Genomic DNA, 26930 nt, shown 5'->3' on the forward strand with positions numbered 1-26930 from the left:
AAATTATATCCTTGGTATTGCTTACCAGCAAATGTTCATAAGATCCTTTTACACGGAAAGGAAATTATAGTATCTTGTGTACTTCATATTGGTACCTTGTCAGAGGAGGCTCAAGAGAACCAAAATAAGGTTAGCAGATATTTTCGGTCCAACAACAGCAGGGAAATTTCAAGGAATTCTACAAACGAAGATGCTCTGCATGATTTCAAAATAAATTTAAATTTAAATAATTTAGTATTTTTTTCAACGCTCGATTTTAGAAAAAAACATGTTTCGGTCAAAAGTAATTTTCTCTTCTTGTGCGAATGGCAGTGGGCGGTTATTTTTAGAGTTGGTTCTTCTTGCTTTAATCAATTTTCTCTGAAAATTTCATAAACATCAATTCAAGAGTGAGGTATGCAACTGTACAACTACAATTCCCCTGCTTGGGCACATTATAGTATTTAGAGTAAGTAAGATAAGTAAATTCGTTTGCATTTAAAAAATCTGGATTATACAATTATCTTTAATTCCTGAAACGTAAGCAAATTGTTTCATATACCCAATCTTACATCTACCTAAATCCTAGTGTGATCAAGAAGGTGCGTCGTATGCCCATCATACATACTTCACTCTAAATCTGTGAATAAATCAAACTTTGAAATAGAACTAATTTGGACTTATTTAATCTTTTTATAGTGAAATAAGAACAATTCCTAAAAATTGGCCTCATTGGACTTCCCAAATGAGGCGATGTATTTCATAGTTGAATTTTTAAAGTTTTTTCATCATAAAACTCTATAAATTAAAAATGGAATTAGTGATTAAAAAAGCATGAAATAAATCCCCATTCCAATAAATTGTTTGAGGGTTAATTTATATTTTTTTGGGAGTTATTTCTTGAGCAGTTATTCCAACATTATAAAAATCATGAATTAACTTTTGAAAAACATTTTGAGTCTGATAAATTTAATCATACATACAATAAATTAAAGGTATCCATGTTAACGTTTGATGTACATATCTCCTAACTTACTAAATTTACTAAACTGTCTTCATGTTTTCAAAATGAGATCAAACAAACAAAAGTAATGAAGTGTAATGAACTCCTAAGAAACAATGAAAAAATGAAACATTAAAGCAATAAGAAAAGAGGATATAAACTTATCTTTACCGAAAAAGAAACTATCTCTGGTTACAATGCTTCCTTCCATTCGTCTTGTTCTTATTTTTATCACAATCTATTCAAAAAACGCAGCATTTCTGCTTTTGCCCGAATGGGCGAATGACACAGTTTCAAGTTTGGTTAATTCTTCTTTTGTTTGTAGAGCAAAATCATACTATTTTATAAACAAATCAATCTAAACAAACTGACGAATTGGGGACCATCAGTGTTGACTCCTAGCATCGCAATTTCACTAGCTTGTTGTACAAAATTTTGAGACACGAACTCGGTGGATTCTTCCACTTTTCCACTTTTGCCCGAATGGGCGAATGACACAGTTTCAAGTTTGGTTAAGTTTTCTTTTGTTTGTAGAGCAAAATCATACTATTTTATAAACAAATCAATCTAAACAAACTGACGAATTGGGGACCATCAGTGTTGACTCCTAGCATCGCAATTTCACTAGCTTGTTGTACAAAATTTTAAAACACGAACTCGGTGGATTCTTCCGCTTTCGAAATAAATGTTCAATATTTCCTAACGTTTTCGTGCTATTAAAGTATGATACTAACTTTCCATCGATTTCTTAGGGTAAGACAGCTGTCAGTGTCAAAGTAATCTATGATTTAAAATGAAACTTCTTGACGGCCCACATTCTGTACTTTTCTATTGTACCATTTATAAATGTATGCCCTTTTTCTTGGCATTTTTATACAATGCAATAAAAACAATAATAAATAAACCATCAAAATTGTTAGGTTGATTTATGACAACCTTACACACAACCATCCCAAAAAAGACCATTAAAATATGACATCGTTTGTTGACCCATATTCATAAATATTGAAGTGTATACCATCCCCATAGAAAGATTGCTCACATTTTCCAACTAAAAACAAAAAAACTTATCCTCCTTCTCATATCCTCCTCTTTTTCCCCATTAACCTCCAGAAAATATCCCCATAATTTCTTCGAATCGTTTTCCTGTTCTTAGAACAATGATCACTTTCCACGAAACCAAAAGACAAAAACATTTTGATTTGTTTTTTGTTTTCTTCCGTCGTTTCAAAATAAAATATATCTCTTTACAAACGACAACCCCTCCAATATTAAAGAATGCCAAAGCACTTGAGCGGAATATCTTTTCCTATTATATTTCGATTAAAGTTACTAAAACAATTCAGCTCAAAGGGATTATATATCGGAGTGTCTTAAAGCAATTAAGAGTGATATCTAAGCAAGGACATTCTAGGAGTTTCGTTCTTTATTTTGTTTTTATTCGGTACTAATTTTAGTTAATCCAATACCAGGAATCAAAAGGTACCATCAGTAGCATATACCAGTAGCTTTTAAAACATCATATATCTGTTTTTCTAATCCTTGATCCTTGTTGCTTAAAGGTTCTCGGATGGAATTGACTTTTGATTTAACTTTGTCCTTTCCACAAAGCAAGGACAATTTGGAATCCAGTTAATATAATAACCATATGAACTTAGAGTTTGTCAAAGGATTATCAGATTCCTAAGACAATATAAGAAAGGAAGAGGCTTAAGGTAGGTACACCTATTTACATATCTAGATCTACCTACATGGCACGTGACCCGTCTTGTCGAAAATACATCCCTAAATCCTTTTTTTTAAATTGTCAGGAACAAGTTAATAGTTCGAGGTTGAGTTTATGAAAATTAAAACATTAATTTGATGAGATTCCATAAATTAGGTTTTCATCTGTTCTTGAAGAATGTATGTGGCGCGGTGGCGGTAGCTGTGGCTTGGCACGGCGCAAGGCTTCAACGCTCTATGATATCTGACACCATCACTATAAACGAACACTGATATTATCTTGCAAGGATTTCTGAGAGAAACTTGAAGCAATCTAAAATGTGTTGCCTCTTGTTTTATAATATTTAAACACCTTTCTTGGAAAATTTGATTCTTCTATCTTTTACTCGTGGGTGGTTGGAGGGTTAGGGTTTGGGGGTTTATTATATGTGGGAACAAAATGAGTTATTTTTAAGGCTGACTTGCGGTTGGGTGGTGGTATACTAATTAAGTCAATTTCATAAGTTGCTGACGAAGGATATGAATTAGTTGCTACAAAACAGCAAATAATTTGCGGTGACGGCTTAAACATCTATTAATAATTTTTCTTTTTTGAGGGATGATGGTTTTAATTTTATAAAGAACCTATTTTGTATAAATATACATAGAACATTGATTGACAGTTAAACAAAAGAAAAAACACAACGAAACCAAAATAACTTTTTGTTAGCGTTGAAAAAGTTTCAAATTTCAGAGAGGTAGCATTTAATATATACTCGTATAGCACAGCAGGTAGGAAGTTGACAGGTGGATGAGGTGTTTGAAAAAGGATGTTGAATGTTAAGGAAAATTTATTAACTTTTTCCAACGAAATCAAATATTAAAAGCTTTTGCAAAGGAGTGATGGAAATTGGGGTTTTATTTTTTTGGATGATGAAAACCACACCAAAGATATAAATAAAAAATATAAGCTTGATGATTTTAAGTAAATTCGTGTCTGTCTACCCACCAGTATTTATTACTTATACAAAAACTGTCTGGTTTAAGCTTTTGTATGGCTTGATGAAGAATTATTAGGTTAAGTTAGGAAAATATGGAGATAAATTGATCTTTTAGTAGATCAAACACTCTCATAATTATACACTATCAGTTAATTTTTGATTGAAATCTTTTAATTTTTGAGACTCCAAAGAGTATTTTTCAGAGATCCGGATATAATCTGTGCCTGTATTTAATTTTTGCGGGAACTTACTTTTTCCCTTATGAGGTTTTGAATATGTCTCAATCAGATATTTATTTAAAATGAAAAAGTTCATCACCCGGTAGGACTCCTTAAAAAACTGGAAGCCTTTCCATTTGAAGTAACACACAAAAAGAGGCTGGGATGCGACCCACACTGATAACTTCCCATCCCGTCTGTCGATTTGTCTTGCTTAAAAGTTTGTATATATGTACAAGTATCAATTTTACCAAATTTGCGTACTATTTTTTGTAATTTTTTTTTAGGTTTTTAATTTTTTGTACAAAAACTATCAATTCGATTTTTTTCAAAATTTTACTGAATGTTAACAACAATATTTTTTGAAAGATAAAAGTAGATAAAAGGCAATATCTACAATTTTTGAAAAAGATATTTGAGTCGAAAATCAATTTTTACCAACTTTTATACATTTTTTTAGGTTTTTATTTTTTGTAAAGAAAAATGTCAATTCGATTTTTCTCAAAATTTTACCGAATGTTGAAAACAATATTTCTTATAAGATAAAATTAGTTTGAAGCCAATATTTCAAAGTTTTGAAAAGATATTTGAGTCGAAAATCAATTTTTACCAACTTTTGCTAATTTTTTTCGGTTTTTAATTTTTTGTAAAAAACTGCCAATTCGATTTTATTCAAAATTTTACTGAATGTTAACTACAATATTTTTTGAAAGATAAAAGTAAATTAAAACCAATATCTCAAAGTTTTGAAAAGATATTTGAGCCGATATTCAATTTTTACCTACTTTTGTTATTTTTTTTCGGTTTTTAATTTTTTGTAAAAAAAACTATCAATTCGATTTTTTTCAAAATCTTACTGCACGTTGAAAACAATAGTTTTTGAAAGATAAAAGTGAATTTAAGCCAATATCTCAAAGTTTTGAAAAGATATTTGAGTCGAAAATCAATTTTTACCAACTTTTATTATTTTTTTTAGGTTTTTATTTTTTGTAAGAAACTGTCAATTCGATTTTTCTCAAAATTTGACCGAATGTTGAAAACAATATTTCTTATAAGATAAAATTAGTTTGAAGCCAATATTTCAAAGTTTTGAAAAGATATTTGAGTCGAAAATCAATGTTTACCAACTTTTGTTAATTTTTTTCGGTTTTTAATTTTTTGTAAAAAAACTGCCAATTCGATTTTATTCAAAATTTTACTGAATGTTTACAACAATATTTTTTGAAAGATAAAAGTAAATTAAAACCAATATCTCAAAGTTTTGAAAAGATATTTGAGTCGAAAATCAATTTTTACCAACTTTTATTATTTTTTTTTAGGTTTGTTTTTTTGTAAAAAAACTGTCAATTCGATATTTTTCAAAATTTTATCGAATGTTGAAAACAATATTTCTTATAAGATAAAATAAGTTTTAAACCCAAATTTTAAATTTTTGAAAAGATATTTGAATCGATATTCTATTTTTACCAAGTTTGAGTAATGTTTTTTTTAGATTTTTTTTTATAAAAAAAACTGTCTATTCGATTTTTCTCAAAATTTTATCAGATTTCAAAAACATTGTTCTCCGTTGCTCAAAATTGTTTTGGAGATGAAATTATATTTTAGTCGTTAAATTTTTTAAACTGCTATGGTAAAAAAACCACCCACGCAATTTTTTTGAGAGCCCTTTCTGCATCTTTCTGTCTTATTATCTGTATAACAAAATTTATTTGGAGTCGATATCTCATCTGGTTCTTGAGCTATGGAGGACGAAAAAAACGTCGCGAACGTACGAACGTACGTACACACGCACGCACAGACATCTTTCTAAAAATCTTTTATTTCGACTCTAGGGACCTTGAAACGTCGAGAAATGTCAAAATTTTCAATTTGACAAATCGGACCTACACTACAATAACTTCCTATGGAAAGTTAAAAATGTTTGAAACATGTGAGTTACTCGGCAGTGATCCTCAACTAGCTTCTTCATTGCCAATTATAATTTGGTATTATGGCTATTAGTTGATAATTTTTGCTCTATTATGAATGCTGATAAAAATGACATTGATGATGATAACATATGATGTTTGACTTTTGACTAATACACTTCTGGTTTTTAATCTGGCAATAATTTTCTGTGAAGGTGGTATTTTTAACAGCAGTCACTTGATTTATGTTCAGATTGGTTTTGCATTTAATTTTATTTCCTGAACAACATTTGCAAATCGTAAAATTGTATTACCAAAATAATGGTTCACTTAACCACACCGAAACAATCAACTTATTAAAGAAAACTTTATATGGCGTCGCTCGTAGGCCTGTGCGATTTAACTTCGTTGGATTGTATCTTGTGAGGTTATATGAAGTCGCTTTTTTACGCAGATAAGACTTAGTCAATTGACCCCTTGTTGGAGAATATTTAGCGCGTTATTGTTGACATAAGTCCCCACCTGCACCAAAAATGACTTCATTTTTAAAAAATAATAGCGAACCATTATTTTTACAATAAATCTAAATTCGTAGCCACTTACGTTAAATGCCAACGTTAAGTACCTTAAACTGTATGCGTTTATTTCTTCTTGAAAACCACAAGTCTAAAAAATCATCTTTTAGAAGCTTAAGGAAACTTTCAAACTCAAGACTGTAATCAAAAATACCATTACGATGACATATACTTAGAAACAAAACTTCGTTCGGCAATTTTTTTCGTTGCAATTAAAGCCTAATACTTAAACAAATGTTTCATTTAATTTGTTTATTCAAAAAATCAAAAATACGAATTATGTATCTCTAAAACGGCCCTATAGACTTTTGTGAAATTTTCCCTTAATTTTTTTCATTGACTTCTTTCAACATAAAAAAATATACCTTTCCATTGCTCCAGAATGGAACACATCAAAGAACCGTTGTAATTACATTTTTTCAGGAATAAACCAATTTAAATCATTTCTTTTCTGAGCAAGCCTTTTATTTGTATCAAGCCGTTTCCACCAAATTTTTTGTAAGCGCCAAATTAAAATTTGTTCGTTAACGACAAATTAATCTCTTTCCATTCTGGTTTTCGGAAGAACCATAGCTGTACAACAGTTTTAAAAATTCTTAAAGAATAGCGAATTGGATTTGAAAATAGATTTCAACAGGTATATACTGACTCGGTGTTTCTATAATTATGTGTGGTGTTCCGCAGGGATGTATATTAGGTCCCTTGCTTTTATTTTTATTTATTTATGATATTCTTGCCGTTTTTCTTACGCTTTAGAATTTTCAGAAAGTATTTAACTTATAGTAAGCGTCATATTACAATCAGAGGCTCATCATAAGTGAATGTGTTGGTTGTTAGTAAGAAAGAAATACATAAACATAATTAACATTTAATATGAACTTTTACAGAATAAACCCAAAACCTAGCATATAACTTGCCTTATTGACAATAATATTAATGTGATTTGTAAATTCTTAGTTGGAACAGAAAAGAACGCCTAAATCTTTAAATGTGAAGACGCGACAGAGTTTTTACTGTGATAAACAATTATTACATACATATCGTCTGGCATTTTTAAATGTTGAAGGCAAGGATATTTTTCCCACACCAAATTATGAAACTATCAATGTCGGCTTGTAAAAGAATACGATCATGGTTGGACTTTATTATTCTAAAAATGTTTATTTCATCAGCAAAAATTAGTGCTTTAACAGATGAACACAAAAGGACCAAGTTGGCTTCCCTGTGTTCCCCAGATTGGTATTTGATTGTTTCTAAATGGGCAGGTTCAGACGACATAAGGGACTTAAAAGTAAGGCAATTGTCTAGTATCTGATGGGCTAGCTGCTCCCAAATTACCTTTCAATTAAGGCAACTTTAATGGAAAGTTAGTCAAGAAAAATCTCCCTAACTATCAAGTCAAGTCTGTTTCTATCAAAATGACAGTTGATAATGTTTTTTCAACTAAAGCTGAACTTTATTACTCTATGATTTATTTATTTCTAAATCAACTATATTTAATTTTTTCTGTAAAAGGATTCCTTGTCAATTTGGAAAAGATGTAACTAATATTTCTTTACAATACAAAATACAAATCTTTGTGGAATTGTAGCTTGCTGAGGAGTGTTTTGAAGACAGTAATTTTGTTGGTACTTTTTGTATTATAAACTTAAAGTAGAGATTTGCGAAGTAAAGTTCTGAATTTGGAATTCATGACGCTTTAAAAACTAACTAGTTGCCTCGGTCAAAATTTACGTTCAATGAATGAAGTTGACTTCAAATGAAGTCCCTTATGTTGTCTGAACCTGCCGAATGACAATTTCTAAATTTTGCATTATATTATCTGCTTTCAAGGTATGATTTGATCCAAGCTAAGAAAAATGGTGGAAAACCAAGAGCGTTAAGCTTAAATAAAATAATTTCATGGCTTAGTTGGACAAAAGCTTTAGAAAAGTCAGTGTATACACAATCAACTTCATAACCTTATTTTAAAGCTTTTGAACATAATATGGTTGAGAATACTGGGATATTTGTTGATCTTTTTTTCACAAATGAGATTCTTACTAAGAAATGCTACACTTTCACAAACAACTTGTTCAAACATTTAAGGAATGAAAGAAAGCTTTGCAATGGGCTTGTAGTTGGTTAAATACGTCTTGTTGCCTTTCTTGAAAATTGCTGTTAGGGATGACTTCTTCCATGTACTGGGATATTTGCTGTTTTTAGAGAAAGTTTGAATATAAACGTGATGAATTCAACTAAACTATTACTTAACTTTTTTAATACTATTGGGGAAACACCATCTAGACTGACCGAGCAGTCATCATTCAACACGGATATGAGATCAAGGACCGTGCACGGTAGCACATGGATGTGACTACAGCTAGTTTCCGAAAAGGAGTGAAGATTATGAAAATATACTTCATCAACTACTTTGGTTAAAGAGTTCAACACAAAAAAAAAGAAGTTGATTGGAGACAGAGTTTTGAGATAAGTTTTCCATGCCTTATTTCTTTTGTTACGCAGTAAACGCAATTCTTTCGTGTACCATTTGTGGCTAATGTTTGTATTACTTGGTTTCTTTAAAGGTAGGTTCTTTTCTAAACAATTATTAAAGATCTTATACAAAATTAAACTGCTTCATCAATATTAGAAAATGCTAAAGTATCAGCAATTCCAGGAATGCTTAAATCTTCAGTCAACAACTGGAAATTAGCTCTTCTGAAGCCAAGATTAAGCAATCAAAGGAATCACTGTGTTCAGTAAGGTGATTACTTAAGTCAAGAAAAATGTCCAACAGATTGATATTTATCAATATTAGTATTTTCTTATTTAGATTAATAGCGTCCGAAGAAAATACTAAATCGACAATACAATTATTTGAGTTCTTAATACAGCTTGTTTGCTGTAAGTCAGTAAGAAGGATTTATTAGAGAAAATATAGTTCCGATTGTGAAAACGAGAGAGAGGTTTCAAAGCAGGATTCGGCTTTAATTTTTTTAAAAATTAAAATCAACTAGAGGTAAAATGTTGGTGTCAAGGCAGAAAGAACGGACTTCGCAAGTTTGGTCATTTATCGAGTTTCTCATCAAATGTTACATGATGTTTTTTTTTAAGACAGTACATCAAAATATGAAATTGTATTTTTCTTTATGATATAATGCAAAATCACTATCGAGTTTATTTGTTTAAAAGTTGGCATACTTAAAACCGTCAACAAAGCTAACCTAGTTTGGAACTTCTGGAGAATTCTACTGTAAGATTTTGATATGAAAAATCACGTAAAGCTCACCCAATAAATATCGGCTTCCTCAATAACGAGTTATTTCCCACCATATTCTGTACAAAACAATTTCACTTATGAATTTTTCTCCAATTTGTTAAGAACAAGAATTTTAATTACCATATTAAAGAGAAAATGTGATAAAACGTCAATTTTTAAAGCTGTGATACCAAATTTGACAACAGAAACAGAAAATACCATTTTCAACAAAACCTTTGATAATTAATAACCGTTATACCGATTAATAACTTTTGTTGAAAGGTATCAAATATTGTAAAATATGAAGTTTTCTTAAAATGTTGTTCGTAACTGACATACATACATATGTCAAAATGACATTTTCGTGCTTCATTTTTTCAGTCAACTAAATTTTTTAAACGTAAATTTTGACCAAGGCAACTAGTTAGTTTTTCAAGTGTCATAAATTTGAATCTCAAAACTTAACTTCACTAACCTCTACTTTCAGTTCATAGTACAAAAAATGTTAAAATCATTATTGTCTACAAAACACTCTTCCAAAAGGTTCCAAGTCCATCACGTATCACGAAGTATTACTTATTTCTTTTCCAATTTGACAAAAAACCCTGTCACACAGCACTTAAATGCAACTGTGTAGAAAATAAATAAATCAAAGAGTAATAAAGTTTAGCTTTAAGTTTAATGAAGAAACATGATCAACTGTCATTTTGACTAAGTAGTATTCATTTGATAGTAAGGGAGATTTTTTGTACTTACTTTCCAGTTAAATTTCCAATAAAGTTGCCTTAATCGCTAGATCAAGTTGGCCAATTATAATCACCTTTTCGAGAATTAACAGGCTTAGAAAATTTTTCTTATAAAATTGCTACTCGTTCGTGTCGAATTTGTGGTGAATTAAAACAATTTCAAAGCATACATATTTGGTTATTAACTGTCCAATGTCTAAAGATGACAGTTTCAAAAGTTTAAGCTGGCAGTGGACTATTCAAAATGAAACCTCTTATTGAAAGATCCCTTAAGTTAAACGTTATAAAGTTTATTCCCGTGAATTTGCAACTTTTGTGCTAATATAATATAAAAACTTACCTAAATAAAAATAGCATCATATTACAGATATTTTAGTTACAAAAATTCATACACTTTATCATGCATCAAGCGCTTTTTTACTTTTTGCCAAAAACTTTTAAGTTTAATTAGTTCTTAAGCCACAGTATTTAATATAGATTCTCAGAGATGAACTCTTAATTACTGCATTTTCTTAAACAATACAAACATTAAACAAAAAGAAAACGACAAAGTTACTGTGTTGTAAAAAAGCTTAAAATTTGTAGTTTATTGTTTATTTAGCAAGGACTTGGTAAACTCAAAGAAAAAGTGGTTAAAAAAGTTTTCTTATTTTTCTTTATCCTTCCTTGTTTTTTATGTCGTCATATCCCCAATTTCTTTTAAATGACAGTGTGTGTACAACGAATGACAAAGATGCGAATTTAAGTCAAATATATACGCATCCTAATTGAAAACTTACTTTCAGTTGATAAATATTTTCACAGAAAATTTAAAAGTTAAATTAAAATGAAAATAAAAGCAAAAACTAAGTAATTTTTACGTCGAAATTTTTCCAAAGTTAGTATCTCTACTCTCTACTTACTTTGCTCCGAAATGGGATAAACTTTTAGTTCAAGAAGAAACGGGTAATCAAATTAACTTTAGTAAAAAGGAGATGCATCAGATAATGCAAATATATAAGGATTTCCTTTGTACAAGGACAGTAAAGGGAATTGAGTATTTAAGGAAGAATTTAGAAAGTTGTGGTTTTTATTTTTGTTAGACGTATGTTTTCAATTTATAATCAAGTTAGTGCACAAAGTTTTGAATGTATACACTACATCGACATATGATAGCAAGAAGTTCAAGTTCATGAATATGTATCTATACACAATTGAAAGCTGTTCGTGTACTTCCTATATATTCACAATTTACAGTTTGTTGATTTGAAATTTTTAAAAACTCAAGGATCCTTTTGGTGCCTATTATAGGAGCTTTCGAAACTCATACTTAGTCTCAAAACGTCAATTCAAAAGTAGGTACTTAAATATACCTTCAATCGGCTTGTATGGGAACTTCTGCTTCAAAGAGAAAATAATTTTATTTTTTATTTCTTTTAGATAAATATCACCATTTTTGTATTTACTTTTATTGAAGGATGATGGTGGATAATGTGATGGATGTACGATGAGTTGAAGTGGCATTTTTTTTTCTTCAAAGAGAAAATCACTCCATTGAAAGGTACAAGTAGCTTTACACATTTGCATATGCAAATATACATATATATGTACAAATACACACTTATATGGAAGCAATGAATTTGTTTTCAAAAGTTTTTATTTCAAGGTTAATCCTATTTGTTGCTTTCAAAAAGGAGTGTGGATGGGTAGATGAGAGTTGTTTTTTTTAAATACTATAGAAGTTGAACTTGAACTGGAATGGAAGAGTGGTTAATTTATAAGATTTAAATAATTCAAGTACACTTTTGTAAGCTAATTTAAACTGTTTAAGGGTTTTCATATATTTGTTGTAAAGAGTTGTTTGTTTCTTGATTTAACTAGTTTGTAGAACTGGCATTTGACACCTGTCAAACTAAAATGTCATTTGAAGTATCCGTAACCCATAATGAAACCCATACAAATCTATTGAAGCTTTGTAATAACTTAAAATTACAATTAATGTTGTGATACAAAGCAAGAAACTTTTCGACTATATAAGAAATTTGGAAAATTTTGGAAAATTCTGAGGCATTTTAAAGGTTGTAACACATTTATATTATCGTAATGCGTGCTTAGGCAAGTGTTGCTGTGGATCGGAATCTATCGATTTCTTAGCTTTCGCAACAATTTAAACAGTTCTGTACACCTCAGCGGGCGATTGAAAATTTGCCGACATGTTGAACAAGAAAGAATGCAAGGCAACGAACCAAACAACAAAACTTATTAGTTGAGTAATTTTAATATTTAGCGAAGTCAAATTGGTAACCAAGATAAAACTAATATTACTTAAGTTAAGGCTTATATGGCACCCGAAAACTCCTAAAGAAGTCGTTAAAATGTTCTTTCGTTTAAGAAAGTTTTTAAATTTTGTTTGGTCACGACAGTAAAAATTTGTTTGAAAAAAAATATGGTCAAAATACACAACCACCCCATTCCTCCCAAAAAACTCTTTACCCTATACCCTTCCTAAACAAGTAACCCAACACAATCGGCAACTCACCAAAGAAATTATAAAGTCATATGAAGAGCTAACACATGAAAAGACCTGACGTATTAAATATTCCAACAATATTATCTAGTAAGAAATTTCGTTCTTGTTGATTCTCATTAATTGGGTTGACCATTATGGAAAATAAAACCTATAGCGTCCTGTTGATTTAAAAAGTGGTTAAATTTTAATTGCCGATGTTGATTTCAAATAAAACACAAATTTAGGAAATGTTTGTAATTGCTTTTTATTATAAAAATATTGGTATTGATCAATTATATATGAAACAAACTATCCTCCATCCGATGGTTCAAAATTTCGATGACTCTGAGATATAGTTGAGGCTTTGCCGTTCATGTGCCGAATTATCCTATACGTTAGCTCTTGAGTTGTTGCTGGCTTATTGACGTATACCTATTCTTTCAAATAAGCCCAAAGAAAGAAGTTCAATGGTGTGAAGTCACACAATCTTGGCGGTTAATCGACATCGTAACCACGTTAACGTTGGCGGTTAATCGACATCGTAACCACGTGAGATAACACGGCCATTTAATTTGTCGAGCAATAGAGCCATTGTTTCGTCCAAATCGTCTACATACATATCTTCCAACTCGGGCAATGAAAAGTTCATTATTATCCGATGAGAGCGAATACCACAAACTGACTGACCGGCCTCATTTTGGAAGAAAGGCCAGGCCATAAACAACACGAAACAGTGAAGATGATTTTCTTCGAAAATTGATGAACCACTGTTGGACTGTTTCTTGTCACCATTCTGACCATTGACGAATGGACGCTTGAAATGGTCAAGAGGCTTTTGTTCTTCAGTCAATTACACCTTCCAAGTCTGTAAATGCAAGAATGCATTACGTTCATCAATGACGCGCGTAAAAGGTGAAATGAGTTGAGGTTGACGTCTCTTTAGTCGCACTATCGCAAACAGTAGAAATATTTGTCCTCAAACTTTTCCGATTGTGCGCACATTTTTACGGTTAAATTGACTGAAAAAATCACAAATTGCCCGATATTTTCATTTGAACGCCCATTTTCATAATAAGCCTGAACAATTGTTCAAATTAAATAAATCTAAAATTAAGAAATATCAAATAAAATTCAGAAACAAATTAAATTTTAGGTGTGGTTACATTCAACATCGGTCCTTAAAATTTAACCACGCTTTAGTATTAAAACGGTGGGAGTTTGTAATTCGGAATTTTGTGATACGGGATTTTGCTAAACAGGATTTTGTGATTTGGGATTTAGTACCCAACCCTAAATTTCTTTATATGCATATCAGTGGCGCACAAAGGATAAAATGTGAATAAATTATAGTTTTCGATACCCGTTGACATGGGCAGCTGCCTTCGTTAAATATTTATATAGCGCGAGAGGGAATCCACAAAAGGGATCTATAAGATCTTTTGAACTTGTAAAGTTAAAACTATCTATAATCGTTAAGGACAAAATTTGAATTAGGTACATAAGGTTTCCCTTAAAGTAAGTTCAACAGTAAATAAGGTAATAGACCATGTCCTGACTTTTCAGAATTCGGTAACTTTTGTATTCCTTATCAAAATCATTGACATGTGGACTTATGACCCTGATTTACTTTATATGCTTCTATATTATAGTTTCGTCCAAAAGTCTTGACCATAGAAATTTTGCAATTTAAATGTTATTTACGTATTTAACTAACATTCGAAATTAGTGGCTGTAAAAGAATCAAGGAAGAAAAATCAACAAAACAAATTTTCGGCGCAAATTTGAATCCTTGCATAAACTAGCATAGTCTAGAATATATATAGCCTATGTATGTGAAAGTTCAAACCCATGCTATATCCAAGATCGAACTAAAAAATATGTATAAATAAAGAAAAAAATGTTATCTCTATTTTTATTTCATCCTAAAACCTGCTAGAATCATGGAGCGAAAAATAAAACATGTATGCCATTCCGGATATGGCCGAAAACGTATGCAGGCACGATTTCGATTTTATTATGTTTCCTTTTATTTTCTTCTCCTTTTTTGGTTCACATTCACACAAAATGTTGCCTTTGCTCTATCAAGTACGAGTGTGCCATAGAAAAGACAAGTAGTTCCATATGATATTGGTATAGTGTTGTAAGCCCGGGAACTATTTATCGTATGGAATTCCAATCACGGAATTTACGTTTGTGTTGCATTTCCTGTAGATTCTATTGGATTTTTCTTTTATATTCTGCAATTTTTTTTTTCTTTTCAATTTACAATTCTTTTACCCATCTTTTCTAGTTTTCCATTATCACACTTCGTTTGCTTTTTGAACGTGCTTTTTTCGTCCAGACGGAAAGACTCGACATAGAATGCATATGGACCTTGTATATGTTGGCTTAAAGGAGAAAAATCTTTTATTTTCCTCTATGTACATTTTGTAATATACTGAACAAGGCTATAGAATTCCGATTTGATCAAATAAGTATAAAGTTTAAGGATATGTTGTGCGTTTTTGATCATTAGGTAATAATTTGTATCCCATATGTCTGGGAAAAGATGATTGATTTCAATCTAGACTAATTTTTATTTGACGGACACTGAAAAGAATATGACGCTCATATTGTAGATGGCGGCTATTTTTTAAAATGTTTTTAGATAGCATTTTGTTTGACATGGAATATACATCAATTTACTTCTTTGTTTAATATCAAAATGAAACCTACTATTGGAAAACCCTATACAAAAATTGAAATGACTTGATTTGGAGATTGTTCAATCTTTAATTTAATTAATTAAATAGATTGAGGTTTTGTTCCCTCTTTAACTTGTGGCTATAAGGGAGTGTTCGTGTAGAGCTGTCTCTAAACTCAAGGCATTGTAATATACTTACATTTTATCAGTATTCGAAATGCACCACATTATTTAATTCATTGCATTAAATTCGATTTCAAATTATCTTTTAGTATTCAATTTTCAATTCAATTTATTTTCAAATAACTCTTCCCAAATAGTGTACAGGCAAGTCATTACAAATGAAGGTAGGTTAGGTATGTACATAAATCTGCCATGCATAGTTTGAGTATATTGATGATATTATCTCTATATGCAAATATTTCGAATTATTGATATCTCTAGAAAACCCACATATAAATAACAATGAATTGATGACACACCTACAACATTATATTATGCAAATCAAACAAAATGCAAATACCACAACACTGAATCTCTAGATACTCTAATTTATTTAGTTGAGTTAGAGTATCAATGTCAGTATGTTTAGACCTAGTTTAGGAGCATGTGTTGTATGCTTAACACATCAAAAATGCATCCCAATCAAAGCCCCCCAAAAAATATAGGTAGCATGGATAGAGTATTAAATCAAGCTGCTTTGTATACTTCAATAATTATGTACATAAATGGCAAATAAACCCATATTTACTGTATTTTCTAATTTATACATCGTTCGATAAATAAACTTTATTTACAATTTTAAATATTGTTGGTACAAATGCATTAATTCGTATTCTTTATAAACAATTTAATTCAAATTCAATTTATATGATATGGATTTAATTAAAAAACAGTATCGTATGAAGCGGCATTAATTTTCTAAACTTCTGAAACCATGTAGAAGAACAGCACAGTTTAAGATTATTTTGACTAGAACGGAGAAAAATTACTAAAAAATTTTAAGGGAAACGTTATAGCTGTCATTAAAATCTTACTTACTTCTTACTTACTTAAGGTGGCGCTACAGTCCGGGGCGGACCTGGGCCTCAACCAACATGCGTCTCCAGCCAGCTCGGTCCCTAGCTAGCTGTCTCTAGTTTCGCACACCAAGTTAGTTGAGGTCCTCTCCCACCTGGGTGCGCCACCTGAGTCGCGGTCTTCCTCTACTGCGCCATCACTCGGGATTGGATTCGAAGACCTTCCGGGCTGGAGCGTTGATGTCCATCCACTCTACATGACCTAGCCATCTTAGCCGTTGGACTTTAATTCTGCTAACTAGGTCAGTGTCGCTGTACAGCCCGTACAGTTCGTCGATACATATCTTCTCCTCCATTCTCCATCTATGCGTAAGGGACCAAAAATCACCCAAAGAATTTTTCTCTCGAAGCATCCTAAGACGCTTTCATCTTTCTTTGACAGGGTCCAGGTCTCAGCGCCATAAATAAGAACCAGAATGATGAGTGTCTTATAGATGGTGATTTAAGATGCTCGAGAGAGGACTTTACTTCTCAATTGCCTTCTAAGTCCAAAGAAGCAGCGATTTGCAAGAGTTATTCTTCGTTTGATTTCAGCGCTGGTATCGTTGTCTGTATTAATAGCGGTGCCTAGGTAGACAAAGTCCTTAACTACCTTAAAGTTATAGCTGTCCATGGTGACGTTTTGACCATTGAGCCCATCTTCTTCGCTTCCGTCGCAATGATCTTCCAATTATGTCAATGTTATGAACGGCCTTAAGCCAACCCTGTTTTGTTAACAAAAGTGAAGTGTTATAAAATGGCTTCTTTCCTTTTCTTCCTTTCTCTTATCTCATGGCTGGGATCAGCTTGAAAAAGCTAAAAGTGAATCTCTTCTTCATCAGTAAGTCAAGCCGATCACACGCCTCTAAATAAGTTTCTCATCAAACCTTCTAATTATACTTATATACATACCTATTCCTAAGCTAACTATTATCATATGAATAAACGAAAAAAAATAATTCGAAGTTTAAGTTTTATTTCATAAAAAAAAGTAGAACTTAACAATTGGCGACGAGGTTAAAAAGTCCACGTGTGTAAGTCAAACCGAAGTTAAAAAGTCGACTTGATGTGTAAGTCACATATAAGTTAAAAAGTCCACGTCCGTAAAGCAAACCACATAAAAAGAAATGTCGAGATTAATCGGCTATGTTGAACCATTTGTGAGTGGTGGAAATTTTTTGGCGTATGAAGATCGGGTGCGTCAATTTATTAAAGTCAACGATATAAAAGAAGAAGAAGCACTTACTCCACTTTTTATCACCATCGCAGGAGCTGAAATTCACGAGCTCCTAATATCACTAACTGTTCCAGATTTGCCCAGTGCAAAAACATTCGAAGAACTTATTTCGCTGCTACGTGCTCATTTTGCTCCCAAGCATAATAAACGAGCAGAACGATATAAATTTAACAAGCTTAAGCAAGAAGACGGTGAGCCTATTAATGAGTTCATTGTGCGTCTTAAAGCTCAGGCGCAGTTCTGTAATTTTGGCGACATCATTCCAGAAAAGGCTAAAGAAGATGTGCACAAGTACAAAATTAAAATGTTGGACGATGTACTGAGTGATCGTTTTATAGTGGGATTAACATGTGAAAGAATTCAGCAAGCCTTGTTAAGCGAGGATAACCTCACTTTTGAGCAATACACCACGAAGGCATTAAATATGGAACTTTCTCAAAAAACAACAAAATCCTTACATTCACAACAAAATATACAAGCAGTCTTTCAACAAAAAAACAACAAACACGTGCCATCAAAAGTGCCTGCAAATTATTTGCCTAAACAAACAGTTGCCCGTCATCCATCAAGTACACAGCATCCAACGTCTGGTGGAAGTTACGAAAAAAATCGTAGGAGGAAACTGCCTTCGTCGTCGCAAAAGTCTTGTCATCGGTGTGGAAATAACCATCAGCAAGAAAACTGTCCAGCAAAGAGAGACAATTGGGAGTGCTTTACATGCCACAAAGTTGGTCACACATCCAGAGTCTGCAGATACAGAAAAGCACAAAGTCTTCAAAAAGTCGGAATTAATATCGTCAGTGCGGAGGAAGAAAAGTCACCCAGAGCCAGCAATCAGTCACCCCAGGCCAGCAATCAGTCACCCAGAGCTAGCAGTCATCACCCAGAGCCAGCAGAATGCTCTTTGCTTATCAACAACGTTAGAACCAGTTTTGAGATCGATTCCGGAGCAGCGGTAACTATTATGTCAGAAAAACAATATTATGATTATTTTTCTAATGTTCAGTTAAAAAAGTCATGTAATAATTTGTGTACTGTTTTAGGTAATAAAATTGAAGAATTAGGTATTATGAGCGTTATGGTGGAGTTTGGAAGTGGATGTTGGAATTGTGAAATAATAGTTGTCAAAGGAGGTTGGCCAAGGAAACCCTTATTGGGAAGAGATTTTCAGGATGTTTTATTCCCTAACTGGCGCAAAATCTATACAGAAAGTGTAACAGGTATGAATAATATAAGAAGTGAAGTTGTGTGCCCAATTTTAAAGTCAATTCAGGAAAATTATCCAAGCATTGTTGACAGCCAGAATAAAGACCCTATTAGAGGTTTTACCGCAAATATTGTGTTAGATGGTGTTCAAAAACCAATTTTCCATTGTGCATATAGTGTTCCATTCAAGTTAAGGGATAGGGTAAAGGCTGAGCTTAATCGGCTTGTAGATGAAAAGATCTTAGAACCAATTAAATTTAGCCGATGGGCTACCCCTATCGTAATAGTGCCTAAAGCTAATGGTGAATTGAGGATTTGCATGGACTGCAAAGTGACCATCAACAAATGCATTTTAATGCAACACTACCCATTACCGAAAATGGATGAAATATTCGCGGAGTTAGCCGATTGTGAAGTTTTTTGTGTCATTGATTTAAGGGGAGCTTATCAACAACTATCGGTGGATGAAAATTGTAAAGAACTTTTAGTGATAAATACTCTCATAGGACTTCTGGGTTATACACGTCTTCCATACGGTGTGTCTTGCGCACCTTCAATTTTTCAATCCATCATGGACAGAGTGTTGCTTGGAATTAAGGGTGTATTTTGTTACTTAGATGATATAATCATCGGAGGGAAGACAAAAGACGAATGTTACAAAAAATTGCTTCTGGTTTTGTCACGTCTTAGTGAACACAATATTAAAATCAATGTCGAAAAGTCTAAATTTTTAGTTTCATCTGTGAAATATCTTGGTCATGTCATTTCAGGTAAGGGTATATGCCCAAACCCAGAAAAACTCGAAGCTATTCTTAAAGCCCCATCACCTACGAACCTTAAGCAACTACAGTCGTATCTCGGTTTATTGAATTTTTATTCAAAATATATTCCAAATTTGTCGTCTAAATTACGTCCGCTTTACGACCTTCTAGGTAACCAAAAATTCAATTGGACTTCAGATTGCCAAGAAACTTTTGAAAAAAGTAAACATTTTCTCACTAGTGAGAGTTTATTGGAGCTATATGACCCAAATAAACCAATTGTTGTAGCAACGGACGCTTCACCTTATGGGGTGGGTGCCGTGCTCTTACATAGAGTCAACGGTGCTGAAAAACCAGTAATGTTTGTGTCTAGCACACTTAATGAAGCCGAACAAAACTATTCGCAGCTTCACCGCGAAGCCTTAGCTATAATTTTTGCAATAAAAAAGTTCCATATTTACATTTATGGTCAAAAATTTACTTTATGTACGGACCATCAGGCTTTGCAGGAAATTTTCAGTCCAAAGAAAAATAATTCAGCGGTATCGGTATCTAGGCTTCAAAGGTGGAGCATAATATTGTCATCATACTCTTATGATATAAAGTATCGTAAAGGAAAGTCATTGGCACCTGCGGATGCCTTATCTAGGTTACCATTAAACAAAAATACCGATGTTGAACAAATACCGATAAATTATTTTTCTGAATGGGAGAGTCCTATGTTAAATGTGTCCGTCATTCGACATCACATGTCTCATGACGATGAACTTACAGACGTGTATAAAGTAGTGCATGATAATGATTATAAAAATGAATGTTCATCTAACCTGTTTAAAAAAGTACTAAATAATTTATCTACAGAGAACCAGTGTTTGTTTTATAGAAACCGGATTACAATTCCGAAATGTCTAAGGAACTCTTGTCTAAAATTGCTACACGAAAACCACTGTGGCATTAATCGCATGAAAATGCTAGCTCGTTCATATGTGTGGTGGCCACTTATCGACAAAGACATTGATGCATTCGTTAAAAGTTGTCAAAGTTGCACCTTAACTGGAAACGTTAAAAAAGAAGTTGTCATTACGAAATGGCCTGAAACGCATTTTCCATTTGAGCGAGTTCATATCGATTTTTTTTATTTCCAAAGCAAAACCTTCTTGATTATTGTTGACGCCCACAGTAAATTCAAGGACATACATCTAATGGGCTCAACAGATGTTTTAAAAACACTTAATGCGCTTGATAAAACTTTTCGAATTTTTGGCTATCCAAAACAATTAGTATCCGATAACGGTCCTCCGTTCAATTCTTATCGGTTCATAACATTTTTCAAAAATAAAAACATAGAAGTTCTTAAATCTCCAATATACCACCCACAGTCTAATGGGTTGGCTGAGCGTGGAGTTCAGTCTGTGAAAAATGTCTTGGTTAAATTTTGTTTGGATAAAAATAACACAACTTCACTGCAAAATAAAATTGAAAACTTTTTATATAATGATAGAAATATGCCGTCCACATCCACATCTAAAAGTCCATCGCAAATGCTTGTTTCATATAAACCTAGGTCTACTTTAGATCTAATAAATAATAAGTATAAAGAAAATTTTGATTTTAATAACAAATTTTGTGAATTTAAAAACTATTCTAGTAAAGAAAAAATACAAGAACAACTTAAAATTGTAAAAAATAAATTTAATAAAGGTGATATAATTTTGTATCAAAATCCATTCAAACATTTTGTCCGCTGGATACCAGCCCAAGTTATGGATGTTTTAAGTAACTTAAGATATTTGATAAAAGTTAACGGTTTGATAAAATATGTACATCAAAACCAAATTAAATGTTCAACTACAAAAAATAAAATTTTTTTATCAGACGTTAATGTAAATGAATTAGATAAAAAGAATAATGATATATGTTGTCCAAATCAAAATAAATCTTATGAAAATTGTAACAAAAGCTTTGTAACAGAAGAGAAGAAAGATACTGATACTGAATTACGAAGATCTAAAAGAGAAAGAAAAATACCTCAAAGATTTGTATCTGAATTTAAAACAAGCACTAAGAAAAAATATTGAATTAAAATTTTTGTAAAGGGAACAAAATGAAAGAAGTTTCTTTTTTTTTAAGAAGGGGAGAGTTGTTATGAACGGCCTTAAGCCAACCCTGTTTTGTTAACAAAAGTGAAGTGTTATAAAATGGCTTCTTTCCTTTTCTTCCTTTCTCTTATCTCATGGCTGGGATCAGCTTGAAAAAGCTAAAAGTGAATCTCTTCTTCATCAGTAAGTCAAGCCGATCACACGCCTCTAAATAAGTTTCTCATCAAACCTTCTAATTATACTTATATACATACCTATTCCTAAGCTAACTATTATCATATGAATAAACGAAAAAAAATAATTCGAAGTTTAAGTTTTATTTCATAAAAAAAAGTAGAACTTAACAGTCAATATCATCTGCATATCCGAGTAATTGGATGAACCTTTGGAAGATTGTGCCTCTACTGTTGACATTTGAGTTTTGCACAATTCTTTCCAGAACGATGTTGAAGAAGTCGCATGACAGTGCATCGCCCTGTCTAAAACCTTTTTTGACATCAAATGCATTGGTAAGATCTATTCCGACCTTGATAGAGCAGCGTTCATTCTCCATCGTCATTCTGCACAAACTGATAAGTTTGACAGGGATGCCAAAACTAGACATTGCTCGGTAGAGCTCTTCCCTGTAGATGCTGTCATACGCGGCTTTAAAATCGATCAAGAGTTGGTGGGTATCGATTTGAAGCTCCTGGGTTTTTTCCAAGATCTGCCGTAGTGTGAATATTTCGTCGATAGTGAACTTTCCTGGTCTGAAGCCACACTGATAAGGGCCAATCAGATTGTCGACGAATGGCTTCAGACTTTCACATAATACGGCAGAGAGGATCTTATATGCAATGTTAAGGAGACTGATGCCTTTGTATCGGGCACACTATGCTGAGATTCCACTCATCGGACATGCTTTCTTCCGACAATATTTTGCAGATGAGTTGGTGCATGCTCCGAACCAAGTCATCGCCTGCTGCTTTGAATAGTTCGGCAGCGATGCCGTCAGCTCCAGCAGCTTTGTTTGACTTAAGTTTGGATATAGCTATCTTCACTTCGTTAAGGTCGGGTAGGCGGAATTGTTAATCTGCGTCGCCGAGGTTGAGTGGTTCTATCTCCCTTACAGCGGAATTCGGTTCGTCATCGCTGTTATATAATTTAGAGAAGTGATCTTTCCGTATTCTCAGCATCGACTGCGGTTCTACTACGATGTTCCCCTGATCGTCTTTACAGGCTTCGGTTCGTGGCTGGTACCCTTGGGAGGTTCTTTTTACCTTTTGGTAAAATTTACGAACCTCATTCCTGTTGTGACATCCCTCTATCTCCTCGATCGCGCGCTTCTCATGCTCTCTTTTTTTCCATCTAAGAAGCCGGTGTTACTCTCTCCTTGCTGGCATTCGTTGTCAAACCAGGGGTTTCACTATGGTGGCCGTGTGAACCCTAACACTTTAGAGGCGGCATCTCTGATGGCTGCAAGGCAATGTTGCCACTGGTTTTCAATGCTTAATGCAGGCAGCATAGGTGTCCTTAAGAGGTTATTAGAGACTCGATCGGAAAAGGGCATGTCAGTCTCTTGCGATTGTAGCCGTTTAACGTCGAATCTTCTCAAAGTACTTCCTTGTTTTGGCTTGGATCGGGATATCCGTAGCCGTACCTTGGTTATAACGAGGTAGTGGTCCGAGTCAATGTTGGCCTCTCGGAATGTTCGGATATCCTGGATACTGGAGAAGTGTCGTGCGTCGATCGCAATGTGGTCAATCTGGTTGGCGGTTGATTGATCAGGAGATTTCCATGTCCCCTTGTGGATATTAAGATGCATCAACTACGTACTAGCTACCAGAACGTCTCGTTTCGCAGCGAAATCGACCAGCCTGAAGGAGGTAGTGTCGTGCAGGCTGTATCTCCCGATTATGCCACCAAAGATGTCTTCTCTTCCTAGCTTGGCATTAAAATCTTCTAAGACAATTTTAATGTCATAGCCAGGTCACTGTTCATATGTCTTGTCTAAGAGCTAGAAGAATATGTCTTTGATGTCATCTTTCTCCTCTGTTGGGGCATGCGCGCATATTAGGCTTATGTTGGCGAATTTAGCCTTGATGCGGATTGTCGTGATGCGCTCGCTCACACTGTTGAAACTCAAGACTTTTTGCCTGAGCCTAGTTCCAACAACAAATCCACACCCAAATAGACGCTGTCTTTGTTCTCGGTAGCAGAAGGGGAGCCGCCTGGATAAGGAGAGGTGCGTTAGTGGAAACACCTCTTCCCCCTCTCTCGTTTGCTGCACCCAACAAATTTCCACTGGGCTTGGAACCCAATCTACAGTTGAGGTACTAGGCACCCGATGTTCACCGAGGGGAGGTGAGAGCAGGAGTTGATAGACAGAGGTTGGTTGAGAAGAACCTGTGGACGCTTGTATCCTCTTGAATGCACATGTCTACATAATTAAAATCTATCAGACAAAAACTACAGCAATTAATTTTGACATTTCGCTGACAAATTCCGAAAAATGAGATTACACAATTCCCAACTTCGAACAAATTCTGAAAAAAGCTGAATTTGTGGGATGCTTAATTTTAAAAATGAAATTTAGGGAAAAATGGGTAAAATTAAAGTTTTTCTCAATTACTTGTATACTATACTTTTTTCTAGTAATAGAAATAAAAGTTGTAAATACTCGTTTTCTTTCACTTGAATTTCATCGAAAAAAATATATGTAGTATAATTACATTTTTAGATGGAGATATATTTTTGTATGGTTTGTAAAAAAAATAATTTTTCGGAATAAAAGTTGCAACAACTTGATTTTTGATTTTTTTAATTTTAGTACCAAAATTAAGCTTTATCGGAGGTAAACATCTTTCCGGGATTTTATCACATTTTTAGTGTTGACGAATAAAATTCGCATCCACCATATAATGTCAATAATTATAATAATGTGGAGGTCGAAGCTGACTTTAAGCGTTAGGCATTATGTTGCTTCTTAAAAGGGAGCCAAAAAAATATAATTTAAATTCTGCCCTGCTTAAAAGTTTTGATTTTTAACTTCCCATAGGAAGTTATTGTAATGGTTCCGATTTGTTAAATTGAAAATTTTGACATTTCTCAACGTTTCAAGGTTCCTAGAGTCGAAATAAAAGATTCTTAGAAAGATGTCTGTGCGTCTGATGCGACCCATACTGATAACTTCCCATCCCGTCTGTCGATTTGTCTTGCTTAAAAGTATGTAGGTTTTCGTGCTGGGTTAAGAAAGTTGTAAGTTGAATTATTCTTAAAAAATTTAAAATTAACAACAATATTTTTCATATAAAAAAGGTTTAGTTTGAAAATCTAGTTTTATAAAATAGATTTTGGGTCGAACACAATTGCTTACCAATTTAAGTAGTATTTCTTAAATTTTTAAAAATTGGATGAATAAAATTAATTTGAGAGATATCTAGAACCGAACATCGAATTTTACCAAATTTGCGCACTATTTCTTGTAGATTTTATTTTTTTATGAAAAAAACGAACTGTTGGATTTTTCAAAAAACTACTGAATATCGAAAACAATATTTTCTGTGAAATAAAAAAGTTTGATGACAATATTTTTAATTTTTGAAAAGCTATTTGAGTCGAAAATAAATTCTTACCAAGTTTTAGTATTGTTTTTTTTAAGGTTTTATTTTTTGTAAAAAAACTGTCCCTAAGATTTTTCTCAAAATTTTACTGAATATTGACAAAACAAAATTTTTTAAACATAAAAGTAGTTTAAGCCTAATATCTCTAATTTTTGAAAAGATATTTGAGTCGAAAATCAATTTTTACCAATTTTTATTATTTTTTTTGTTTAGGTTTTTATTTTTTGTAAGAAAACTGTCAATTAGATTTTTCTCAAATTTTACCAGATGTTTAAAACGTTATTTTTCGTTGCACAAAATTATTTTGGAGATAAAACCATTTTGTATTCGTAAAATGTTCGATTTTACAATTTTTTTTCTGTTTTTTTTTTGATTTATAAAAAACCCGTTAATTGAATTTTTTCACAAAATATACTTGTTTGGTATCAACTTATAATATACTTTAAAAAATTTAATTCAAGTCTCTAGTGTTTTTGGTTCGTAAGATATTTAGGGCTAACCAAAATTTTCACCTTTTTTCAAATTGCTATGGTAAAAAAACCATCCACGCAATTTTCTTGAGAGCCCTTTCTATTATCTGTATAACAACATTTATTTGAAGTCGATATCTCTTCTGGTTCTTGAGCTATGGAGGACGAAAAAAACGTCGCGAACGTACGGACGTACACACGCACGCACACTTTTCTAAAAATCTTTTATTTCGACTCTAGGGACCATGAAACGTAGAGAAAATTCAAAATTTTCAATTTGACAAATCGAACTCATTAGAATAACTTCGTATGGGAAGTTAAAAAGTTCAATTGACGTTGATACCGTTATTGTTTCGCGAGATATGTTGATTCAAACAAAATGTTCACTTTTTTAAAACTGCTATAGTATAGAAAAACCACAAACTCAATTTCTTTGTGAGTCTATTCTGTATCTTTCTGTATTATTTTCTATGTAACGAAATTGCAAATGGAAATATGGACGACAGAAAAGCTTCTTGAACGTACGAAAAATCGGATCAATTACAATAATTTCCTAAGGATAGTTTACAATATTATAAGTACCTTACTTTCAGCTTTCAACTCTTGGCAGACGCGCTAAACACTGTTAAAAAAGCACCCCATTCTAAAGAAAATTCGATAAAGAAGACGTAAACCACCTTTCATTTTTAAAATCTCCTTATAAATAAAAGTTTAGTACAACCGATATTTTGTGCATCAAATTTCCAAATTGTGTTATCAACCGTCTTTGTGATGTTAGTTTGGCCACGGAGTTGACTTTGAACTTATTGTGTGAAAACTTGAAGGATCGTTTTTGTGCCAAAAATCTGAGATAAATAAACAGACTGAAACAATCAACAAGATCCTGGAGAATTGGACCGACAACAAAATTTACCAGATCAAAAAAAAAATCCTTCGATTGGAAAAAGGGATT

The sequence above is a fragment of the Eupeodes corollae genome, chromosome 3 (assembly GCF_945859685.1).
Source record: "Eupeodes corollae chromosome 3, idEupCoro1.1, whole genome shotgun sequence".
Taxonomy (NCBI): Eukaryota; Metazoa; Arthropoda; class Insecta; order Diptera; family Syrphidae; genus Eupeodes; species Eupeodes corollae.